General features: G+C 26.9%; 1 protein-coding gene across 9 annotated transcripts in view; it reads left to right on the top strand.

Moving 5' to 3' along the window:
• The window catches only part of LOC129984378 (voltage-dependent calcium channel type A subunit alpha-1-like), a 391421-nt gene that overhangs the window by 151124 nt on the left and 223519 nt on the right, over nt 1-16778 (top strand). The gene's annotated exons all lie outside the window — the stretch shown is intronic.

The following is a 16778-nucleotide window of genomic DNA, read 5'->3' as shown; positions in this document are numbered from 1 at the left end:
TCCTAGGTGTTCATTATGTCCTTATCATATCCATCTGAAGAGAGCCAAGAAAAATATAACTACTTTCTGAACGGAAATTAACTTTTTAAACTAATTTTCCTATCACGTTTCGTTAGTGCCTTTTGAATAAATTAACTATGAATTTCTTGAGAGTAATTGTTTTTGTTCGTCGAAGTTTGATAAATAGGGAATGCCTGCACAGGTTAATGCCTTTCTGGGAAATGTTAACTGCGTATTACGTTGAGAAATTGTCTAGAAATGTCATTCTGTTGTTATTGAAAATAAGTTTTATGTTATACCGATAGAATATATATTAAAATACACTTGAATGTGCTACATTTGAATTATGTATCTTATTTATATGTTTAAAATTATTTAATTGGATCAGTTCCTTTTAAATGGAAATTTTTTACTTTTGTTCCATATGTATATATATGAATACTGTACCATACTAAGAAACTTTAATTTAAAAATATAGGTATTTTAAAAAATAAATATTTTGCAGAATATGGACATCTTTATACTTCTTCCGCATTATCACCAAATTTTTTTAATTTCTTATCTCTACTCATACCTAACCGCTCTTTTCAATTTTATGAAATAGTTAAAGTACGGTACACTTATGTGACATCATATTATTTACAAATATTGCAATGCATATATATCTTTGTTCTATGCATGACATGAGGATATGTTAACATATTTATACATCTGATATTAATACGATAGATATAAATTGATATTCTTTCTTAACGAAATATATATATGCATTTTCATTTTTTGTGAATATAATCTGTTACTTGGAGTAGCGAAACAGTTTTATTCAAGAATAAGACTTCTATTGTTATTTTTAAAAAATATAAAATAACTTACATTATATTTTTATGGTTATATGTTTAAATTGTTGCTACTTTACATTTAATAAAATTGTAAAATATTAAGTAGGTATTTTGCAAACTTTGTCGCTTTTTTAAAGAGTTTCCATTCAATTTTATTATTGTTAAATAATATTATACTAGAACTAAATAATACTATACTAGATACCAAATTATACTAGAACTAAATATATAATTTAAATAAAATTAAATATATTTTAAATAAAAATACAATTGTATAGAACTGAAACGTTTTTGTTTTCAAATTATTTAGAGATTATCTTACAATTTTTCGTTATAAATATTAAAAAAAATTCATGGAATTTGCTTAAAAAAGATAAAAATGTTAATTCGTTTTTTAGAAATTATCGGGTTTTTTTTCTTCCTTATATTACTTTTAACGCATGTATGATGTGCTTGGTTTTTAGTTATTTACGAAATAAGCCACAAAGTAGTGTATGAAATTTGATTCTGAATCCAGGAATTTGTCTTCCCAATGTAATTCAATTTAATAAGTAGTGGATGGAATATTGCTTATTTCGTTCTTGCTGTAATTATCTAATGTTAAAGAGAGCCATAGTTTACTAATTCTGTCGAACAGTCTAGATTTTTTCATTCATTATATGGGTTTGATTTCTTTCCCATCTTTCCAATGTTTAAAACGTTCCACCTTGAAGTTGAATAAAATTCAGATTACTTTATTTAACACATTGACGGTAGTATCTGAGCTCTTCTTCAACCTAGAATTTAGTTATTTAAATTTAAACACTAAAATTTAGTCATTTATGGATATTATAATTCAATAACAAGTTAAAGTTTTTAAGGGTTCTGTGAAACCTTAGTTTAATAAATGCAGTAACATTTTCCAAAACGAAAAAATTATCTAATAAAAAAGGAAATAAAATAATACAGTTAAGAGACTAGAGTGAATTAGTGCACAGTAAAATTTTAATTGGCTGAAGTTATATGATGATTTTCGAAATGTATTTCGTATTGCATGAATGGATGTTTTATGCTACCTATCCTCTTTCATGGACTACAATCTACATATTTCTTAATTGTTGTTTTTTTATTTCAAGATTGAATAAAAATAAATTTAATCAGCAAATTATTAAGCATAGGTCTTCATAATAAACAAAGTAAAGCAGCATAAAAATTGTCTTTAAAAATTAATTAAATATTTCTATTACCCTTTAACTAGCAATCGACGACCAGTTGGTTCTTTAAGATGATTGGTCATCTTCATTTTAATTAAATCTCTTGTGCATAACTTGATCTTAAATATGTTGGATCTCTTTTGACTCTCTAAAAAGATTATTTTTAAGCGTCAAATTGTGATGAATAATTGGATGAATGTAATTTGTAATGGATTCAAATTGTCACTTGAACTTTAGAAAAGTAAATGTCCGCGTGATGTGATCCCTCTTCTAATTGCATGCTTGCATGTTATCGTTCATCATAATATAGCATCATTTCCTGATTCTTCATTTAAGCTGTGCAGATAATGAATAGAAGATTCCTTATCTGTTAATAATGGAAGAAAATAACACGTTCAGTTTGATAAAATAATAAAGTTGGTTTGAATTTATTTTCAACAATAAAGCATTTTATTAAAAAAATAGTCGCCTTTGGCAACCAATTCGATCGCCGGATTTATTGGTTATAATTAATTTCAATAATTATACAATTTAGATAAAATTTCATGCCCATGATTCTGGAAAAATTGTCAGATATGAAAGCCATATTATTTTCATTGTTTTTCATGTGTTCTGCTCATTGCTCATATCAAATTTTCTAATGGATACCAGTCCCATGACATCATGACTCTATTTTCCGATCCGTTTATTTTCTAAATTATAAATATTAAAACTTTGCATTTCCATTTGTCCTACAAACTACATAAATAGTAAACAGGATCCTTCTTTAGCTTTGTGAAATGGAAGAAAATCGCGTAATCAAATATTTGATGAAACAATGAAAGCGATTTCGGTTCCATTGGAAAATATACTAAAGATATATGATATATACTAAAGTATATGTTTAAAAGTTAATTAAATCTAGTCTAGAGGACTTTGCAATAATTAAATTGTCGTTTTTGAAAAAATAAATTTTTGGTCTTTTACATGATATAAAAATTATTTTTGTGCAGTGATATTTTGGAAATTATCTCCGAAAAATCTCAAAAGAAACTTATTTTTTAATTAAAATTGTAACTAAAATTTCAAAATTTTCACTCTAAGGGGCACATTTTTATCTTCCAGAATATATGTGGGCCAAATTCGATAGTTCTACCTTCACTGTCTATTCTGTAGAGTGCAACCTACGCACACATTCATTTTTTTATTTTAAGTACAGAATATTAGAAAAAATAATTAATTTTTATTGATTAAAATTATATTTGAAATTTAAAATGTTTCTCGGTGATACACATCCTCATCCTCAAAATTTATTTGATAGTTCTGTCAGTCCTTCTGGGGGCCAACACAAACACCTTTGTTATCAATGAAGATAGAAATGACAAAGACTGTTATTTATTAAGATTAGTGGAATAAGTTATTCTCTACAGATCAAGCTATTTTAGCTGTTATACGCAGCTATTTCATGAAAAGCACTAGAACCCTATTTGAGGATTCTTCTTTCTATTCAAAGTTATGTTAAGGCTGTTTTATAGAATTTAGGTTATTTTCATGAATCACATTAACATCACTGCTGAAACTCACTGCTCCTGTCATAATGAACTAGCTGAATTATTACATCATTCACCACTTTCCATTATTAATCAAAATTGAGCCATTAATAAATATTTCTTAACATTTAGAAATTCTCATTTCCCTGCTTTAATTTCTAATGAATTCGGGGCCGATATCTTTCATAACGGAATGTCCGATAAACAACGGTATTGCGACATACATTAAAACATTATCTCAATTGTCTTCAGAATTAAAATGAAGTAAGTTTAAAAATTAATTTTTTTAACCCTTTGTTTCATGAAGCAACCTGAATAATCATTTGAGTGTACTTAATTATAAAAGGCGTGAAAGAAAATTTAAATTTTTAGTCCAAATTTCTATTTTTAGAATTGATTCTTCAATATTGTCTTCATATTTTATACCCATCGAATACAATACATTGCATTGACTATTGCATTTGATACGTAACGATTTGTATATTGCGAAATTGACTGAAAGATTTGTGATTGACTGATTGCCCGCTTAACAATATTATCATCTTAATAATATTTAAAGTAGACATCGAAAATCATGCCGAAAATAAGTAATTTTTATCAGAACTTGAACGCCGATAAAAATACGTTACTAAAAGATTTTATAAAACAAAGTAGATTTGTTAAAAATTGTTTTAAAATTTTTTCTGAAAAATTCTTAAAATGAAAGATAAGAGTGTGTGAAATCAAATTAAGATATCTAAAAAGATAAGTTGCCGAATTTTAACACATTGCGTACGGACCACGAGATTTCTCGTTTTTAGTAGGCCAAACGTTGTGCCTGGCCACGAGATATCCCGTTGGGGGGGGGGGGGAGTAAATCAATGCATAACCAACCCGAGGCAAATATTTAACGCATTTTGGACCGCAAAGAAATATGTAAGACATACTCGTGGAATTGGAAAAATTTGTACGCTCTTAAATCATCATAACTGTTATTTATGAAGCAATAAAAGACGGGAGACGCAATACGAGAAAACTAGTGAGCTGTCCGTAACAGATGGGACGCGAAACACGAGAAAATTCGTGAGCGGTCCTTAATGTTTTAAAACAAGATACTGCTACAAATAGTGCCTAACACCATCACACAAAGGAAAATGATTTACCAAATATCACAATCTAAAGCATTATTCATGTCTGTGAAATAAATTATAGTTAAAAAGTTTAAAAAATCTTATATAATAAATAGATATATAAACTATATAGTAATATTTAAGAATACTTTATGTAAATATACGAAATGCAAATTAAAAATGTGCATTATGCATCCTATTTCTAGCCGAGAAGGCTTCTAGAGCGTTCAAAAGTGTGCTGATCCTGGGAGTGCGCAGAGCGCCGTACATAATGTCAGATTAGTTTTTTGTGAAATATTTATTTTTCAACTTATAAAGGAAGACACTAAAATTACGATTCATTTCTTATAATCAAAGTTTTGAAGAAAAAGTCTCTACTTGTTCGCAATTCCTTCCAAATAATTTAATATTTAATATCTAACGATGCTTTCTTGTATCGTGCTATTTACAGAAAATATACCAACCTAAAATCATTATCATGTTAATGAAAATCGACGTCTGTTTTCCTTGAATAAGAAGCTACCATTTTCTTGATAAGTATCATTTCAGTGATGTCGCAATAAAAAAAAACTTAAGCACTGTATTTTCCCCCCATTTTCATTTAAAATGCTCACGCGATGCAATGAAACTGCATGTTTCCTTATCCAGGAGATTCACTAAACGCAGGATTTCCATTATGCTATTTTTCTAAGTAAACACAGAATTTGAAATCAGATCCTTACGAAATAGCTTGGGAAGTGAACGGGATTTTAGAGGGAAAAACCATCCTGTTTCTTTCTCTCTTTTCATTCACTTATTGGAAATTATACAAAAATAAGGTATAATAATTGTCAAAAGCTTCATCCTCGAGATTTAAATATTCAAACTTAAGACTCCGATGAGTCTGAAATTCCATTTTTGGCATGATATCTGTCTGTGAATCTGATTATTCAGAAAAAACAATAAATTAAATGAATGCAAGTTAACTTGTGAGGCCTGTGTCATAAATGCGAATTTTATCATTTTTTAGATAAAATTTGAGCGAAGAAAACAGGTGTCGTTCTCATATACTTATTCGTTTCCTTCATTCATAAGAGGAACCTACGTATGTCATTCGATTTCAAATATACGAAACAACTGAGAAAGAAATTTCCTATTTATTCATTTCCTTTGTTATTCGTACATTTACATTCACTGTGGGAGTCTTTCAATCAAATATAATCAAATTGTTGGAATTTTTTTTATAAATATATTATATTTTCACACAAAACGTGCATTAATAGTACAAAGAATTATATTTAGGTTTTAGTTGCTATATCTACAACTGGCTTTATAGCTCTTTTAATTCTAATGCTTTCTGATATGTATTTCTTAATAAAAACTCGAAGATGTAATGAATAAAAAAATTTTTATATGATTTTAAAAGAGATGATAAGTTTTATCTTAATACCTTAATGTTATGTATCTTCCTAAGAATAAGCGTTCGAATATTATAATTTATTTGGTCACTTTCCTGTTCAGAATTATTTTTGTATTTTCTGATGGGAATGGATTCATAGTACAGCGTTTATGTTAAACGCATTCAGTTAAGGAAGTCATGTATAAAACATATTTTATCTAATATAGAAATGAATAAACATTTTCTACCCTACAATAATTAAATTGAATTTTACCATTTAATTTTTTTTTATTTTATGTGATCGTGAGTAAATTATTCAAATTCGTAAAAATGTTAAGACATGACACAATATTTTAAATATGGTAAATAATATTTTAGGAATTCAAAGGAATTTTCTCCATACTTTACTTTTAGTCATCTTCTGAATTTTAGATGACAATTTTGTCGCTTATTTCACGTAGAATATTCATTCAGAAACCAATTCAGATGATATGTAGCCATTTATTATCAATTATTCATCAATGACAACACCATTCTTCTAAAGTTTATTTACTGTCTGTAACTTCTCTGTTCAGTGATACTCATCAGCTTGTTTTGATTTTTTTCCCAGCAAATCGGAAATAAAATAAAGAAAAAATGTTGCATTCCTCTCGGTAACTGTTATTTGTCTTCTCTGTATCATAAAATTATATTTAATTTCTTTAAATAATTGAGTTTGAATTGCAAAAGACTAATTTATCAGCTTTTTTTTTCATGATTAAAAAAGCTGGTATTTATATTGTGTAAGATTAGTAATAATATATAGAATTATTTGAAGTTTAGATGCCGAAAATGGATACTGAAAATCCAAAAATTAAAGAGTTTGATCTTTATAGCATAAACATTAGATATAATTATAAGTTTCTTTGTAATGTAAAAGGTTTAAGAGACGTCCCCTAGTATCCAATAAAATAAGAAAAAAATTATTCTTTGGATAAACGGAGAATAAATGAGGAAAAACTGACCCCAAATTCATTTTATAGAATCTCTGGGCCCAGCGGTGCTATAATATAATCAATACAACATATATATATATGCTGGATAATAAATTATCCATTTGTTGTCTTTAGTAAGGTTCCAGAAATGTATGATATAAAGCATTTTTGAAGTTGTGACTTTACCATCCACTTACTTAGAATACATTCCCAAATACATAGATATTAATCATGCTTATAAGGTATAACATTGTTACACAATAAAAACGGCCATGTTTCCAGCATTTTGAATAAATTGTGACATTATGTTGTGAAACATATATTTTACGTTTCACTCTGTTCCTTTAAATCATCAGGCGATATATGGTGTACTTTCACTGTAGAATATTATCTCAAACAGCATAAATCTATTGAGATATTTGGATTTTACTTAGATGAGTATCATCTTACAGAGCTTGCGAAAGGTATTTTGTGAGAAATTTCTCGGTTTTGAACCATGTGAAAATAGTAAAGACTATAACTCAATGGATAATCCTTGCTTTGGGGTTCCACATCACACCTAAGTGTAGATTTGGACAAGCAAAAGCAAGTCAATTTTTTATAGATTCCAGATATATATATATAAGAAAAATTTCTATTGTTACTGCGAAGAAATATTGTAAAATGTTAAATAGAATAATTAAATGTTTAGTATTTAGTTACCCTTTGAGCAATAATGGCTCGAATTATAATAATTATCTCGCTTAATCTTAATTACATTCAAAAGTAATAAGTACTCTTACCACCGCTTATATACGGCATCAGCTGTTTTCCAACGACATTGAGTCCCAGCTTCAACGTAGAGTAAATTTTCATGAACTGAACTTCATGAAAATTTACTCAAAAATAAAAAAGTGTGTACACTGTTCTTTATGTCTAGAATGTTCTTGTATTTAATTATCGATATTCTTATTAAATTTATTTAATTTAAATTCAATTTAAGTTTGGAAACTCGATAAATATTATTGATGCAGTTTCTGGCCCCCTCCTCACTTTGTTTCTCTCTCTCTCTCTCTTTTCTTTTTTTTTCTCTTTTTGAATTTAAGATTTTTCTAATGATGATCCTATGAGTAATTCGACTTCAAATTTGACGCATAGACCATTTAAATTCTGTAATTCTTAATTTTCCAATTTATTTCTCTGCTCATAAAGTAATCATTATTAAATTATACTAGGCTGTAACGTTTTTATGTTTATACAATGTGCCAATTTGTCTAGTGATTCCATTAAATACAAAATGAAATTCATAATTCAGTTAATTAGACATTCAATTTCAAGAAATTCATAGCTTTACTGTAAAAAAAATCCAGGAAATCGCTTTAAATTCCCTGAAATTAAGTACTAAGAGTCCATACTAGGGAATATTTTAAAATATTTTCACACTTGGGGCCCAGTAGTAAGAATACTTACCACTTTTAATTTACCCTTAATGATTACTGGTAAGTAAATTTCCAATCTCTTATTTCCTAAATTAATTGAAAAAAGACAAAATGTTGATGTTTTTCTAGTTACATCATTATCAGTTTTATCATGTAACTCAAAACATTTTTATTTGGATCATTTTATTGCAAAGTATTAATATAAGCCAAGGTTACACAAAAGTTGCATTATGGATGGAACCGAGTTTCTCTTCCACTGTTAGATCACCAAACCGAGAAATCACCATTAAACACATCACAGATCTCAGTTATATGGATCTTTTCAAATCATTTTTCATCATTAACATCCGAGCTTTCATAGATTGTGAAAATATATTTAATAATGCACACGAGTCAACTTTGGGGACCAGTTGATTAGTAGTGAAAATTGATTTTATTTGCTTTTAATTAAATATCTTATGCATAAATTAATGTTTATAATTCCTTTAAGAGAATCTTTTTAAGTATTAAATTGTGATAAAAATCATGTTGCGTTGTTTTAAAAACTTACATTGTTCTGTTTATAAGGCATATGAGCCATCCTAACCAAATTACTTAACATGACATGTCATGCTATTAAACTAGTAACTCTGCAGATAATCTGTCTTCGTTCTTTAGGACTATTTTAAATTCACTCTCTTTTTTCTCATGTAGAAAGATATTAAACAGAATCTTCTTTTCTTAGTTTTCAACAATAGAAGAAAACCACCCGATTAAATATTTGAGGGAAAAGTGAAAACGGTTTGAATTTCAAATTAGCAATGATATCTATTAGTGAAAATTACGCTAAAGAATATTTTCAAAAACTCCCCAAAAGTCTCGGAAAAAATTTGCTCGACAATTAAAAAGATATCATAAAAAACATTTTTTAAATCTGGAAAGGGTGGAAAAAGTTTAGTTTTCTCCAATTATATTTTTGAAAGTTATGATAAAAAAATTTCAAAGTTTCACAATTTTTAATTAAAATTTCAAAAATTATAACTTCGAAGTGTACATCCCCACCTTTCAAAGTTCCTTTAGGATATTTTTACTAGTCATAGATCATATGGTCTTTCTCGTACAGTGCAAACACGCACACAGATGCTCACACATTCGTTCATATCTGATATTAATAAAGATTGCATTGTTCTATGTTGATATCATCACACTATAACAAAAGATTTATGATTACCAATTCCTTTTTTCATATTAAAGCCTTTCACAGTCGCGTTTGACAACCGGCTCGTTCACCTGGAATTTATGTTGTGGAATACTTCTGATTAAATCTCTTTTGCAAAAATTAATGTTTAGGATTCCCTTAAGGAAATATTTTAAGCAACAAATTGTGACAGAAATTAAAGACCTGTGAGTTATATGAGTAATATCTTTTCTATTCATTAAGAAAATGAACAATTCTTATAAAGTAAAGTCCCATGACATCATAGCATTATTAATAATGTACATGCTTGGTTGATTTATCTCCAAACTTTCGCGATGCTGTAACTTCATTATCTTATTCGTCTTGCAAACAATATAAATATTAGACAGAACTCTTCTTCTTTAACTTTCAATAATATAAAAATATCACGTAATTAAATTCTCTGTAAAACAATTGAAAAAGTTTGAATTTCAGAATAATAATGTAATTTATTGTTGAAAATTAGAAAAAAGAACTATTTTTAAAAAATTATCAACATTTAGGAAATATTTACATGATTATTTAATTGATATGCTTGAAAAGTTCATTGTTTAAATGTTAAAATGGTGCAAAAATCGGTTTTTGAGAAAGTGAGTGAAAAAATCGCCATTTTTTTCTTAAATTTTAATATATAATACTTAATTAAAAATCGCTTCGAGATGCGCATTCTTCTCTTTCGAAACACATCTTTGCCAAATTTGATATCCCTAAGTCCAACAATATGTCCTGTAAAGCTCCAATATATGCATACAGCCTTATTATGAGCAAAGATTATATTTGTAAAATATTTAATCACAATCAGAATCCTATTAAATTTGTATAATATCGAGAAGTCACGGACCATTTCAGATAAATACCCTTGAACTGGGATTTTGATGTCAGGAATGTCAGTACCAAAGCATCACTGTAAAACTGTTTTCTCATCTGAGAAAGTGCATGCGATAGGAAAATTGCATGCAAGAAACATCATTCCACCCTACTCGATTCCCTTGTGGAAAAGAGTATTTTTTACGAAAAGAATGCGTTACTGCACCTTTAGGAATATTTTTTTTCCAGTTTGCAGAATAAGTGTGAAAAAAGATTTTTCTTGTATTCAGTAGCGCATTTTTAGAAAATAACGTGAGTATTATTCCTTCTTCCGAAATATTTTTGTACCCTCATTTAAAAAAATGTATAAGCAGTTAATGGTAATTTTACCTAAAATTAGGTTTCTTATTTTTACATAAAGTAATAGTTTGCATGAAAATATTCAAAACAACATAGCAATATTTACATATGAATTTATAACGTGTGTCATTAAATTCCAGCAATTTTTTTTTATTTAAGATATTTGAAAACATTGTTTGATAACATTGTAATTTATTTTTTAAAGTCACCAGAGTAGAAAAAAAAGTATTTTGATCTACCCTTTAAATTGGATTCAATTTTTAAAAATTTACTTTTAAAAAAAATTTCTGCTTCACCTAATATGATTTTTTTAAAGTGTATTTTAGATTCATTAATATATATTACACCACATTGTACATTTTTTTCAAGATGTATGTATTATTAAAATTTATATAAGACTTTTACTATTGAAAAATGATGAAATCTAGCAACATCTCATTTTATATCTTCAAAATAAATGAAACAAAGCCACTGAATGTGATTGCACACATAATTTTAATATTTAATAAATATAAGAAAGTACAAATACATTGAAATATTCATTTTAAACTTGAAAATATGCCTCAACATTTTAAAAATATAATGGTGATGTATATGTGATGTATTTGTATATGTATTTCATTTGTTCTAAAATAGAAACCAAAATGATTCTTGAAGTATTGAAGGTACAATTATAAAATTTTGGCACAATTAGTAAAAATGTTAAGAAGAATGAAATAAAACAATAAAATAAAAATCGATATTTTGACTTGTTTGGGGATATTTTCCGCCCTTAAAGCGGAATAAGCCCTTAAAGCCCTTTCGTAATCCCTTATTAAAAAGGATAAATTAATATTTTATTTTATTTTTATTGATAATATGGATGATCAAAACAAAATCATAAAAATATAGAAAATCTATCTTCAAAAACTTCAAAGAAATCTAGTTATGAAAAGTGTAAACCAATGGGAATTATGAAAAGTGTCTCTCAAACACTTTCTCGTGTACTTTCTAATAAGGGTATTGGCCCAGAGGACGAATTGGATGTTGCTGGTGTACAGTAGTTACGAAACATTAATCTTTAGAGTGAATTGAGCACTTTTACTTAAGCTATCGTAAGATTCTTGGCGAGTTTTTTTCACGATTAATTCTTGGCATGCGGTGTGCATGTGTGTGTGTGTGTGTGTGTGTGTTGGTGCTCTACAGACTAAACTGTTCGATCTACAGCTACCAAATTTGGCTCATGTATAACTTTCAGGTCGTGAATGTGCACCTCAAAGCGATTTTTAATTATAATTTTAATTAATTAAAAATTAAACTAAATTTTGACGTTTTTCTACTATAACTTTCGAAAATATTACAGCACAAAATTTGATTTTTACATCATATTGAAGATAAAAAATTTATCTTTTTAATGATACCAATGTTTTTAATTACAAATTAAACTATTATTTTTAATGAAAACTATTTTTAATGAATTTTTTAAAAGATATTTTAACCATATTTTTCAACAATTTATTTCCCATAAAATTAAAATAAAATCTAATCAGCAAGAGCACATTTCTCGTGCATGGGAAAAAATTACTTTTTATCAAAGTGTAGTCATTACATTGATAAAAGTTCAAATTCAAATATAAATTAACTGTTACTGAGAATTAAATTTCGGAAAAATGTAATTTTCAGCACGTGTGTGTATGAAGTAAAATAAATATTAATTTTGATGTTTTTTGAAAAGTAAATGCAAGGAAACGTTTTCTATGATCTTTTCCAATACCAATATTGCTAATTCATTGAAACAGTTTTATTTAAGGCAATATATATCTACAAGATATCTATTCCAGTCAGATCGCAACAGTAATTTGTAAACCTTCAGTAATGGACATGCTTCTGCTAACAAATGGTCTAAGGGAAATAAATAATTATATTCTTCTTAAATTGAGTCAATAAGTGCTGATGAATTACAAATTTTAAATTTCTACGTACGTTATCTGCCTTATGAATCACATTTAACAAAATATTATTGAGACACTAATATCTTAAATAAAAAAAGTTGCCGTCCAATCAACTGAATCAATTATTAAAGACGACCGGTTTCAAAATCATTACTTTATAAAAACAGGCGGTTTTAGATCACCGCATCGACCGTCTCAAAGGAGCCAATCTTCTCCCAGGTTTTTTCAAGAGTGATTGGCTTAGATGGTGAAAATGTTTATTGTTCTGATATTCAAAAATTAATAAATCTGTCAGATAGAAACGTTTATTTATTTATTTAGAAGCTGGAGTGTCAAGAATATTTTGCAGAATAGGAATCTATAAGACCAAAGGGCTGTCTAAAATTTAAACTTCATCATTTTGTGAAGTAATATTTATAAACCGAAAAAAATAAAATATTATTGTTGACAGAGTATATACTTTTAAAAATGAAGCTAAAAACTGAATTTTGCGAAGAATCAATCCAGGAAAATTTTGTTGAATAATTCTTTGAGATATTAAAAATTTTGAAAATTATTCTATTGTGCACGCAAGACTTCAATGCCGAACGACTCTGCTTTCAGTTCTCATTTTTTTAATATGGTACTTGGATTCAATAAAAAAGTCTTTACAATAATTGCAGTTTCATCATTTCCACTCTAATTTAAAAATGAATTTTAAGTGCGCTGATTGAAAATTAGAGAGAGAGGCTTAAAGCCTACATAATAGTACAAGTGAATTAATTGGCTATCAAGAAGCTGAAAAATATTTTGCTGAAAAACCTATTATGAGACCAAGTTATATAACATATTAATTGAACCTTTTAGCCGGAATGAATACTGCCGAACCGGCTGGTTGCCAAAGGCGGCTAGTAGTATCTAAAAGTTTAATTTATGTTTTAGATACGTTTTTCTAAATCGATTGAAACAAAAAAAAATTGGCACAGAACTACATTTGTAGTCACAAATTTACATACAAGATTTGTTGTGTTTAAGGCAATGCGTTTTTGAGTTATCACGTTTCTGAACGTACAGACCGACAGACGACCTTTCCTTATAGAGATTGGATTCAAAATTTAATAGGTGTCTACACTATGGAAGTTTGTGTGCCGAATTTTATGTATCTCACTCTCTTCGTTTACCAAATAACGTATATTCGAACAGTTGGACAGACAGGCTTCTTCTGAATGAATTGTGCTCAAAATTTGATAGAAAGCTATGAAGTATCCATAAAAATCCGTATGTCATATTTCATACGTCTAGCTCAAAACATTTGAGTTATATTTGTCAGAAACAAATAGATAGAGATAATTCTAAAAATATATACATATATATATATATTTCTCGGAATTCGTCAAAATCCGGAGTTCGAATTTTTTTTGGCGATTACAATATCTCTAAACATTCTATACGAAAAAGGTTTTATAATAGGTGTTGGACATCAGTACAAAAGAAAGCTACATAAAAGAAGCAGTTCTATATAAGACGTGGATGAATCATAATTTTTCTCACTTTTTTTACGAGAAAAATAATTCTTTGGAAAAATAACAGTTAGAATTGCACATCATTTTGGGAAACCAAATAAACCGACATTAACTACAAAAAGAAAGTCATTTTTTTATTTACAAAAAAAATGATCATTTTTATTTTTATTAAAAATGAAAATCAGGGTCAAAAATATAAATATTAAAAATTGTTTGCAAATCGAGCTTTATACTTAACATTCAGATCCTTTTGGCTATCAAAATTTTTTTTTAAAAATGTATAAGTTAAATTTATTTTCTTGATAATACTTGAGTACCCTTATTATATTTAGTTATGTTCAAAATATTAATATAGTAGTAATTATTTATGAATGTGTTATGTTTTTTTAAGGTAGCTGTAATCAAAACTATTTTCTTAAAGCTTCTTAAATTTTTTATCGGAACTAAAGGTTTTTGCTTTTAATTATATTTACATTCGTATTAATTACATTTTAATCATTTAATTTATCTGTTTTCTTTTTCCCGAAAGTGTCCTCTTTTGACTGATAAAAATAATTTTATTAAAACCCGCCAATAATATTTTGGTATTGCATATTTTAAATTGCTAAAATCTTACACGTAAGATAAAAATTTATACTGTAAAATAATTTTTAATTAAATAAATTCAGTATGTAAAATACTTGAAAAATATCTCTTATTTCTTTTTATATTTATATTTTTTGATAGTATAAATAGATTTTATCGACAATGACTTAACTGAAATTTTGTAAGTTCTGCAGAATTAAAAATAAAAAAAGTTTATTTTATTGTTATAAATGTGTTAATATATCTATTTCAACATTTATTTAATCATTCAAATGATTTAAATTTAAAAAATATTTGATTAATGTAATTTTTAATCCTCTGTTCCTCAATTTATTTTATGGATCTAATATAAAGTTAATAATATTTTTAAAATCTTAATAAAAAATTTTTTTATATTTTATCAGTACGGAACAAAAATTTGTCAAATTCGGAAATAAAAATCTGTTTGTTATTAAATCAAAATGATGAAGCTAGCATTCACAGCAATAGTTAGACGAAGAATAGAAACAAGGAATATGATGAAAATGAAAGATGCCCCTCCCATTTTCAAGTCCCTGGAAGATCAGATCCATAGACCCTTTTCATCACTTATAGCATAGAGACAAGAAAGATTTAACATAAGAAAATATTAAGGCATAAAAAAATGTGTTAAAAATTTATGTAAATTTAGGGTTTAAGTAGTCTAGCTTTACTTGCTTTATAGTAGATTTTTTTAAAAAATTATTCAAAAAAACCTCAAATTTCTTAAATATACTTTTTTTAGTAACGAAAAATATCGTAAAACTTCCGATTTAATAAAATATTTAGTATCTTTTATTTCTACTTTTAATTGAACTTAAGAATTATTATTATATAAGCTTTGAAACTTAAACAAAGATAAGCATGACTTCATCATTCATTTGAAAAATTCATTAGGCTTAGTATCGAATAATATGCTATACTTTTTCTTTCTTTCTTTTAGTTTGTGAAGCATGCCACTTATGAAATTAAAAATTATAAGAGATTAGAGAAAAAGTTAGAAGAAAAGAAAATTAGAAAATCAGTCTCAATATTTAAGTTACTTCAATTCGCTGATTATTGTAAGAAAATCATGTTATGCTGGATTCCATTTTAAATTATTATTAAAAGATTAAAGATAATTTTTTTACCATCTTCAACTTTAATGTAGTTTATGTCATTTTAATAAGATTTATTAGAATGACGTAAGCTACATTAAGGACCTTTTAGAATTCCTGCTTAGAGAGCTTTTGCGAAGTTCTTCTCTTGAGTTTATGTCTTATTTATTAAAAATTTCTATCGCAAAGGAATGATAATTTTATTATTTTCATGCTTATTATGAATACTGAACGTTTCTTTTCATACATTTATTTTTATAATTAAATAACATTATCAATTAAGTATCATTAATATTAAAATGAAGAAAACCATTTCTTAATAATTAAGCTACCTTGTTATATAGTATCTGATAAATATAGTATCTGATAAATATTTAACCATTAAACTTCGACATTTACCTGGTTCTTATCAACTATGTAAGAATTTCTTTAAAGAATTTTCTAAATCACAAGAATTTTTAAATATTTTCCCTATGATGAAAGATATTTGGGAATCCACAAAATGAGTTCCAATTTTATTGCTTCTTTTCACTTTGATTAATGCTTTCTTTAATGTCCTAATAATTTATAGCTATGTGAAAGTATAATAAAGTGAGTTGAATTTAAAATGAAAGTGGAAAAAGAATCATTTTAATGATGTACTTATATATATTAATTTTTCAAATATTACTTACATTTTTATTTAAATAAATAATTATGCTTACTTGATTTTCAAGAAGTTGTGAAGTTGTTAACTTTGTGAACGAACAAAAGTTAGAAGTTCTTTTTTAGCTTTAATTCACTTTTTTTTCGCATATAATTTAAGTTGACTGTCAAGATAAA

The sequence above is a fragment of the Argiope bruennichi genome, chromosome 9 (genome assembly GCF_947563725.1).
Source record: "Argiope bruennichi chromosome 9, qqArgBrue1.1, whole genome shotgun sequence".
In the NCBI taxonomy this organism is placed as follows: Eukaryota; Metazoa; Arthropoda; class Arachnida; order Araneae; family Araneidae; genus Argiope; species Argiope bruennichi.
The sequence above is the reverse complement of the archived record's forward strand: the minus strand, read 5'-3'. Positions and strand labels throughout refer to the sequence as shown.